General features: G+C 25.9%; 1 long non-coding RNA gene across 1 annotated transcript; it reads left to right on the top strand.

The window, feature by feature from the left end:
• Nucleotides 1-2703: 2703 nt before the first annotated feature.
• Nucleotides 2704-3125, top strand: LOC126266288 (uncharacterized). Its single transcript, XR_007548707.1, has 3 exons — nt 2704-2796; nt 2852-3007; nt 3063-3125. It is a non-coding gene; the product is annotated as an uncharacterized LOC126266288 (long non-coding RNA).
• Nucleotides 3126-6747: the final 3622 nt, after the last annotated feature.

Below are 6747 nucleotides of genomic sequence, written 5' to 3'. Positions count from 1 at the left end.
TCACCCCATAGCATTCCACCTATACAAAAATGAACACAAGTGCTTTCCACCTTGAGACATTGAGCACACGACGGAATCATTCAACTTGCCAGACTGACAACCACCTACCCGCTCCCACTGACAGATCCATCCGATTTTCGCTGTGGCATCCTAATTTACGGGCCGCAAGTGTGCCAGGCGTGATCTTTTGGTGAAGTGGATGGGGAGTCGGTTATTTTTAGAAATAATGGAGAAAACTATCATTAATATTTATTTTATTTGTAATGGGACTTGCTAATAAAAGTATAAATGTAAATTGTTTTTGTTAAAGGAATATCACATTCTTTATTCACTAAACAGTTGACATATAAAGTATATAATAATTATTTAGATCTCAAGATCAAATTTTGATTCGTAGTCTCTAAATGACCCTCATAAACATCAAAGACACTTGAGAACAGTTTTGACTTTAAAAATCCATTGACATTTGAAACACTTACCTTCTTCAAGTGACTGGAGCACCCGCATGTGCTTGCAGTACTCGATTACTTATAAATTTCACGCACATGCGAAAGAATAGAAACAAACACTGTGACAATACGTGAATAATGAGTTGATCCAGTTGATGTGAGATGAATCGTATCGATAAACCAATGCGGCATAAATTGATGGTGGCCACCGAAACGGATTGCGGCTATTCGTCTCGTCGTTGTTGATTAAAATGTTTGTATGGGGAAGACGACGAGATCGAATTAACAAATAAACGGGATAATTCGTGTGGACGCGTTTAAGGTGGCCCACCCCAAATCGCTATATTAATACATTTTCCATTTGCCTCACGCTGCGCCACTCTGGCTTCATACGGGTCCCCGTTTAATTATACGAAAAACGCACAAAAGCGCTGATGGTGATTTAGCCATCGAACTCTTTCGTCAGTTTGGCAAGTGGTTGTTTGACAGGCCACTCAACATCTGTTGGTAGAGATTAGTTGGATGGAATGTATCATTGATTTAAACTAACATATGTGAAAATTGAGGGATTATGACATTTATACTTATCCAGATATGTACGATTTTTTAAAATAATGTTATTACATTACAAGTTTATAAAAATATGAAAGACCTTAAGTACGTATGTCAATAAACATTCGTTCTCAATATAGATATTTAGATCGTCAAAAGGACTATCTACTATTTATCAAGTGAATTAATTATAAATTTATTTTTAGCAGATTGTGGTAATTAACATTATTTAGAATTGTAGGCATATTCATTTGGGATAAGTTAAAATTAAGATACCTCGAAATAGTGACTTTAAAGTACTCTACAGAAAAAAGTTTAATATTTAATTTTGGCATATTTATTTAACGCTGATAGTCAATTAGAATATTTCAAATTTAATTTTTATGGTGTTATTTAATTATTATTTATTTTAGTTGTTATCCACAGTTTAATTTATTTTAATTTTTTGTTCAAAAAACTATTCAATATTATATTTGTGGAATTTTTTTTAATTATACCTATAACTGATATTAAATAAACTACTACCATCAATTACTTCAAATCATTTGAGTTATTACTGAATAATATATTAATTTCTCAAGGATATTATGTTGTAAATTTAGTAGTATCAGCTATGGTGTCCATGTACTAAGAGTAAAAAGTTTAGAAAATGAAAAATTATTTTTCATATAAACAGTTTACCACTAGTATGGAGAATTTGTATGATGTTTTACAATTTGTATTAAATTTGTGCATTTTACTTTTTAACAATAATGAAAAAGTCTTTACAGGTGAGCTGATTGAATAACTAAGGAAAAATAATCAATTATAAAATTTTAGCAAATTGTACGTTTATTTTAAAAAATGTTCTTCTTCTACTACAAATGAAATATTTTCAAATAATGACTCTTATAGTTAGTATAGAAATTGTCGGTAATATATTGTGTCGTATATACTTTCCAGCAATTTTCATGTTATTATTCGTAAGTAAAATAAACGCATATGTTTTTTGATTTTTATTTTATTTTTCGTTTTAGGTGTTTTCCGCATATTTTCATTTTCAGTTAAATATTGTGAAATATGAAGTTTTTGTAACCAATTTGGAACATTTGCCAAAGTTGATACATTATGATTCAAAAAAATTAAATGTTTTCTCAATGAAACTTATTAAAATAATTAGTTTTCACACGTTTTTGGTAGCGGTGTTTTATTATCCTTATGTAGAAGATATCTTTTACTTACAAACTATTTCTCTAAATGGTTTGTTCAGGGTGATAATATTGTTAAATATTTTAATATACGCTTTTGTCTTTGGTGTATGTTCTCCTATTATATTTACAATTTATGTAGTAATTATAGTAGCACACGTAAGTCAGATGGAATATGAGACGAATGATTTACATCGAGATGTATATTCTTCTATTTACCAAAAGACTGTTTTCAGAAGTTTAAAAAAATGTTTAATTTATTGTTCAGCACTCAAAAAGTAAGCGACATTTTAAATTAAATTTCTTAACTGTTAAATTGTTTTTAACATTTAATTTTCTTTTAGATTGTCAAAGGAACTATCATTTTTATCAACGGAATTGATTATACTTTTATTTTTAACAGGATGTGGCATTTATATATGTTCTATTGTTTACTTATTACAGGTTAGTAAAATAATTGTTTTGTTCTAGTTAACATGTTAAGTAACATGTAACTAAAATTGTAGGCACGTTCACTTATAAGTGTTACTAGGTTGATTTTGACTTTAACGCAGTCATTAATTATTAGTGCACCATACGTATGTTTAGGTCAAGCGTTGTGTGATAAGGTAATTGATTCAAATTTCAAAATTAATTTTTAAAACTATTATAATCATTATTCAGTTTGAAAAATTCTACGACAAGGTATTAAATTTTCCCTGGACTTACTGGAACATAAATAATAGGAAAACTTATATAATTGTGGTGCTTTGTACACAAAAGATCCAGGGTATAACTTTTTCCAATTTAATAAACGTCGACTTTAGATTAGCCAGTCAGGTTAGAACAAAAATAGTTTTTTTGTTTGCAATCATTTAATTATTGTTCATTTTAGATGTTATCAAGAATTTATGGACTGCTGTCGTTTTTGAAGAACGTTGGAAATTCTTGCTGAAACATATTTTCACTTAAGTTAGTCAGAAAATATTGTAAGTTTTTAGTTCTTATAAAATTGTAATAAGTTGTATTTGTTATAATTCATTTTGTTTTAATGTATAGATTATGTTAAATAAAATAATGCTCTTAATTACGTCTGAATAATTAGTTATATAATTTAGTAAGTAAATGAGGAAGTGGTAAACGATGATGATGATAATGAATTTTATATTAATAGCTAGTATTAACTGTATCGTTGTTATATTATTAGATTAGATAATAAAACTAAACTATATTCATATATAATTCAAACAATATTGGGAAAATCTATAACATTTTACTAACTGTTTTAAGTATGTGCCTTTTACTTTTTAACACAAATGATAACGATTTTATAGGCAGGGTGATTCATATATTTAAAGAAAAACAATTAATCATTCATTTTCAGCAAATGATAAATATATGTTCAAATATATGCCTGATCTAATAGAAATTAAATATTTTAGATTAATAATATTTGTTATTTTTATAGAAAGTGTCAATATGCTTAGGACAAGCATAGTGTGATAAGGTAATACCATCAAATATATAAAAATTTATTTATTTTTTGTTATTTATTTACAAGTTTGAAAAATTCTATTACAAAGATTTAAATTTCTCCTGGATTTACTGGAAGGTTGATAACAAGAAATCTTATATATTTGTGATCATGTGTTATTGATGTTATCCAGAATTTTACGGTCTACTTTCGTTTTTGAGCAACATTGTAAAATCTCATTGAAAGTTACTTTTTTTCTTTAAGAATTAATAATTTTGGAAAATATGTGTTTCATTTTAAACATATTATATGTATATGATGCATCCATAATTTTAATGTGTTTTACAGAAAAAAAAATAATATTTAATTTTGGCATGTTTATTTAAAGTTGATAGTAAATTAGGATAATCTGAATCTTGTTTATTTTAGTTGTTATCCAGAGTTTATAATAATTTTTTTTCAAAAAATTTTTAAAATTATATTTGTGGTAGTTTTTTAATTATACCTATAATTAATATCAAATAAACTACTATTATCAATTACTTCAAATCATTTGTGTATAATATTGAATAATATATTAATTTCTCAAGGATATTATGTTGTAAATTTAATAGTATTAGCTATGCTGTCTATGTACTAAGAGTAAAAAGTTTAGAAAATGAAAAAATATTTTTCATATAAACAGTTTACCACTAGTATGAAGAATTTGTATGATGTTTTACAATTTGTTTTAAATTTGTGCATTTTGCTTTTTAACAATAATGAAAACGTCTTTACAGGTGAGCTGATTGAATAACTAAGAAAAAATAATCAATTATAAAATTTTAGCAAATTGTACGTTTATTTTAAAAAATGTTCTTCTTCTACTACAAATGAAATATTTTCAAATAATGACTCTTATAGTTAGTATAGAAATAGTCGGTAATATATTGTGTCGTATATACTTTCCAGCAATTTTCATGTTATTATTCGTAAGTAAAATAAACGCATATGTTTTTTGATTTTTATTTTATTTTTCGTTTTAGGTGTTTTCCGCATATTTTCATGTTCAGTTAAATATTGTGAAATATGAAGTTTTTGTAACTGATTTGGAACATTTGCCAAAGTTGGTACATTATGATTCAAAAAAATTAAATGTTCTATCAATGAAGTTAATTAAAATAATTAGTTTTCACACATTTTTGGTAGCGGTGTTTTATTATCCTTATGTAGAAGATATCTTTTACTTACAAACTATTTCTCTAAATGGTTTGTTCAGGGTGATAATATTGTTAAATATTTTAATATACGCTTTTGTCTTTGGTGTATGTTCTCCTATTATATTTACAATTTATGTAGTAATTATAGTAGCACACGTAAGTCAGATGGAATATGAGACGAATGATTTACATCGAGATGTATATTCTTCTATTTACCAAAAGACTGTTTTCAGAAGTTTAAAAAAATGTTTAATTTATTGTTCAGCACTCAAAAAGTAAGCGACATTTTAAATTAAATTTCTTAACTTTTAAATTGTTTTTAACATTTAATTTTCTTTTAGGTTGTCAAAGGAACTATCATTTTTATCGACAGAATTGATCATACTTTTATTTTTAACAGGTTGTGGCATTTATATAAGTTCTATTGTTTACTTATTACAGGTTAGTTAAATAATCATTTTACTCTAATTAACATGTTAGTAACTTAAATTGTAGGCACCTTCAATTTTAAGTATTACTAGGTTGACTTTAAGTATAACACAGTCATTAATTATTAGTATACCTTTCGTATGCTTAGGACAGGCTTTGTGTGATAAGGTAATTATAAGATATAATACATAAATATAAATTCAAAATTAATTTTTAAATATATTATAATCATTATTTAGTTTGAAAAATTCTACGACAAGGTATTAAATTTTCCCTGGACTTACTGGAACATAAATAATAGGAAAACTTATATAATTGTGGTGCTTTGTACACAAAAGATCCAGGGTATAACTTTTTCCAATTTAATAAACGTCGACTTCAGATTAGCTAGCCAGGTTAGAATAAAAATAGTTCTTTTTTGCTATCATTGAATTATTGTTAATTTTAGATGTTATCAAGAATTTATGGACTATTGTCGTTTTTGAGGAACGTTGGAAATTGTTATTGAACATATTTTCACTTAAGTCAGTGAGAAAATATTGTAAATTTTTAGTTCTTGTGAAATTGTAATAAATTGTATTTGTTATGATTTATTTTGTTTTGATGTATATTTGATGATAAATAAAATACTGTTTTTAATTATGCCTGAATAATTAATGATATAATTGAGTAAGTAACGATGAAGGGGTAAATGATAATGTATTTTATATTAATAGCTAGTATTAACTGTATCGTTGTTATATTAACAGGTTAGATAATGAAAAATTATATTTCAAGTAAATTGATTAAAGACAATTTCGAAAATGTCTGTAACATTTTACTAACTGCTTTAGATTTGTACCGTTTACTTTTTAACACAAATGATAACGATTTTGTAGGTAAAGTAATTCATGTTAAAATAATAATAATAATAATAATAATAATAATAATAATTCATACAATTTCAGCAAATGGTAATTTAATATTCAAGTACATGCTCGATCTATTAGAAATTAAATATTTTCGATTAATGATCTTTGTTATTATTATAGAAATTGTCGGTAATATTTTGTATTGCATATATTTTCCGGCAGTCTTCATGATAATATTCGTAAGTTAATTACTTAAATGTGTTTTAGATTTTTTTTTGTTTTTGATTCTAGGCATTTTCCGCACATATACATTTTCAGTTAAATATAGAAAAATATAAGGATTTCATGTCTAGTTTGGGACATTTGCCAGAACTGGTAAACTATGAATCAACAAAATTGACGACTTTCTCAGTGAAAATCGTCAAAATAATTAGTCTTCACACTTTCTTAGTAGCAATATTATATTACCCATATATCGATGACATTTTTTATTTTCAAATAATTTCTCACTACGGTTTATTGAGAGTGATAATGTTGCTTAATATTTTAATATACACAGTTATTTTTGGCGTATGTTCTCCTATTGTATTTACAATTTATATTGCAATTATAGTGGGACACGTAAGC

The sequence above is a fragment of the Aethina tumida genome, chromosome 7, assembly GCF_024364675.1.
Source record: "Aethina tumida isolate Nest 87 chromosome 7, icAetTumi1.1, whole genome shotgun sequence".
Lineage (NCBI taxonomy): Eukaryota > Metazoa > Arthropoda > Insecta > Coleoptera > Nitidulidae > Aethina > Aethina tumida.
The sequence above is the reverse complement of the archived record's forward strand: the minus strand, read 5'-3'. Positions and strand labels throughout refer to the sequence as shown.